Source organism: Pinus tabuliformis, chromosome 3_1, assembly GCF_031772625.1.
Source record: "Pinus tabuliformis cultivar Carrire ecotype Pingquan chromosome 3_1, CPIR1, whole genome shotgun sequence".
In the NCBI taxonomy this organism is placed as follows: Eukaryota; Viridiplantae; Streptophyta; class Pinopsida; order Pinales; family Pinaceae; genus Pinus; species Pinus tabuliformis.
The window spans coordinates 426,879,782-426,883,401 of NC_142301.1; the positions used below are offsets into that span (position 1 = coordinate 426,879,782).

At 41.9% G+C, this 3,620-nt stretch overlaps 1 pseudogene; it reads left to right on the forward strand.

The window, feature by feature from the left end:
• Positions 1-1,686: 1,686 nt before the first annotated feature.
• Positions 1,687-2,220, forward strand: LOC149187560 (putative CCR4-associated factor 1 homolog 7 pseudogene; annotated as a pseudogene).
• The last annotated feature ends 1,400 nt before the right edge of the window (positions 2,221-3,620 follow it).

The following is a 3,620-nucleotide window of genomic DNA, read 5'->3' on the forward strand; positions in this document are numbered from 1 at the left end:
AAGAAATAGAATGTAAACACTTCCTGAATAGTAGATCTAATGATCAATAGCTCCGATACCATGTAGAAATTTTGAATAATATGACACATATTCACAGAGATTATCCTGATTATACACCTATAAGCGGAACATGCATAATACATAACCTCCTCTACGTTGATCATCAATTTACAGAAGCAGAAACATTCACAGGCACACATAGAAGCATCAATCAAACTCATTAACACAGTATGTATTCCGGGGAAAGCATCTCGCTATAAACCCCACACTATCTGTATATTATATTGATTGAATCATGTAACATTACAAAGTACAATGCTTATCACAAGCAATCCAGTACTAGCTCCACCTGTTACACACAATACAGCTCAGATCTGATCTCCAAATCTATTCCACTGCTTGCCTGCCTCTCCAGCTCAATACCTGCTCAAGAACTGATGAGAATGGCTTGCCAAACTCGTATTTCACCTCAAAATAGCCACTCACACTTTGTTGGACGTGAGCAAAGGCTACAATTATTGATATTGGCCAATTCATTGGCATACTCAATCCCTATAATTGTGCAAATCCTCATGCACAACTATAGTCACAACTGATAGCAATCTGATCCTCTAACACCTGTCCCTGCTGAACTGAACATGCACTGACATGCAACTGAGTTAACTGATGTATTCTATAGTTGCATTATGAGTTAATAACTTGTGAATTAATTAATAACTAATTCACCCAACTCATCTCTAGTCTATTGATCAGTTAGACTAAATACAACCAGTTTAACAAAGCAAAACTGAACACAACTCCATCAACTGCACCTCCAGTCCACTAAACTCAACTCACTTGAGTTCTAACTGAAGTCCTGCATGCAAATATTAGTCATCCCATAGGTAACCACGTATTTCCCTCTGAGATCTGCATGTACCACATCCGTAGCTCATCCTGAAGTGCTCCAAGAGAATAAGATCAAGTTTATAGTCCAAATATTATTATGAGACAATAATATTTGACTTTTCTATTTTTGACAGCCAGTCTAAAAATAGACTTTGATCACTCACACTGTGATCACTCACACTGTGATCACTCACACTATGATCACTCACACTTTGATCAAAAATAGAAGTCCATCTATTTTTCCCAACTTGACCAATCATCCATAAACAACAACCTGAAATCCATAGACATGATCCATATGTCTAAAAATAGACTTGCGCCAAAAATATCCTGCGGGCCCACTTAGTGAAGGCGACTCTTTTCACTAAGCTCTATCATCTTGTTGCGCTCTCAACAAGCATTTCTTGTTGCACACTTTTCAACATTAGTGCCCATCTTTGTGCCCGAACTAGTTTTGTGGACTCTCCTTCCTCCGAGTTGCCCATCAATTTGGCTATAGACTGAATTTGGGTCCCTTCTCGCATGTGGAGTTTCACTTCAGTGGAGTGCCTGTTCTGGTATACTTCTCTGCATTGGAGGTCTTGGGGTTTGATTTTCCTCGTTCGCTCCTCGAAGCCCTTGGCCGCTTCCCATTTACAATAACTCGTGTTGTTGCGGATTTGCACATGGTGTATGCTGCCGACCCAGAGGAACCCCGGATCGTATATTCTTGTGACTGTAACAAAATAATTCTGGAGGGTTTCCACTACGCCGAGGTTGAGGCTTGGGATTTTGATCCAGATCTATGTTGTTGTTCGATTCCGCAAGCTTGGGGAGATCAGGATCTGCTGTTTGTTGTAAATGTCGATATTACCCAAATCAGATTCCATTCATATTAGGGAGGTATGGGCCGATAATCTGGAAGAGGAGTTTAAATCTGATCAGGGAAATTGTTGATGACTACCCTCTGATAGCCATGGACACAGAGTTCCCTGGCATAGTTGTGCGACCCGTGGGCAAATTCAGGACCGTCCAAGAATACAATTATGAAACCCTAAGGTCAAATGTAGATGTATTGAAATTAATACAATTGGGGCTGACGTTTTCTGATGAAGACGACAACCTCCCAAACTGCGGCACAGATAGATACTGCGTGTGGCAGTTCAATTTCAGGGAATTCAACATCTGGGAGGATGCTTACGCCTCTGATTCCATCGAGTTGCTGCGCCAGAGTGGCATCGATTTCAAGAAGAACAATACGTGGACTCTCACCGCTTCGCAGAGTTACTCATGTCGTCTGGGATCGTCTTGAATGAGAACGTTCGATGGATCTGCAGCGTGGTGAGTAGCTGAATGTGTAGGAGAGTGGCCGATTGTGTTGGTGAACATGCTCATCATGTAGGTGAGTGAGATGCAAAGGCAGGGGCTTCTATTGTTGAGGGAAGAAACCAACAACTGCATTATTTGTTCAAGGAGGAGAGAAACTTTGTGTTCGAGTTGAAGGGAGAAGCATGGTTTTTTTGTGCATACTTGGGTAAACGTTTTTTTTTGGAGAAGTATTTTTTTTGGAATTTAAATTGATATACATATTGAGATTAGCCACCTCAATATGAAGTTATTTTGTTAGAATTGGCTATTCTAACAAATGACAGGTTCATGGAGTTCCAAGAATTTATTTGACAAAGATGCCCAAGATGTCAACTATGAAATGATGGGATAAAGGAGCAGCAACAACGTTTATGGTGGACAACAAAGTAAATGTTTGTTTGAATTAGTGTGGTTTGTGGAATAAACTCCCTAGCATGTTATAAACAAGTCTAGTTGTTGTAATGGTCATTGTATGTACCCAGAAACTCCAAAATGTTGAATGAAATGTAAGTCTTTTAAAGGTATTTGAAAGTTCGTGGTGATCTTAAAACCACTTTGTAATGGATTGCCTGTGTGGCTGGTTGGTGGTGAGCAAGAAACCATCCATAGAGCCTTAGTGGCTACAGAATTTGCCCGAAGGTGGCACATTTAAGTTCCGGATTTGCCCGGTGGTGGCAGAGCCTTAGTGGCTACAGGATTTGCCTGGTGGTGGCAGATCGGACTTGCCCGGTGGTGGCAGAGCCTTAGTGGCTACAGGATTTTCCTGGTGGTGGCAGATCAGACTTGCTCGGTGGTGGCAGAGCCTTAGTGGCTACAGGATTGCTCAGTGGTGGCTAATCGGACTTGCCCGGTGGTGGCATATTGCTTGAGTGGCTAACGTGTACACGGGAGCTTTGTGCTCGTAGGAGCAGGTGGACTGCAGTAACACCTGGCTCATGGTCTCAGATATTGGTGTGTCTGAGCATAATATGGTTGGTGCACTTTTCTATCTGACAGTTGCGTCGAAATGCACAATCAACGCAACTGTTTGCGATTGTTATTTGGACATGAATATTTGGCTTAGAAAGGCACTGATCTCTCTTTGTTTTTGGGAAGTTCTGCACATGCAATTTGCCCGATGGTGGTGGATTTGTAGGTACATATATGCAATGATAATGGTCGACAGAATCATGTATGCACAAGGACTAGCGGTTGCAGCGGTTGGTACCCATACATTCCGGTGGATGGTTGCTCTTTTATGGACGTCGACATATTTTTTGTTATGTTTGACCACAACCAGACTTTGTGAATCACTATCATGACAAGTAGTCATTAAGGGGGGGAGTTAGAAATAATTAATTCCTACTTGTCTATGGTTGTAATTCTCCATTTGAGGAGTTTCTTCC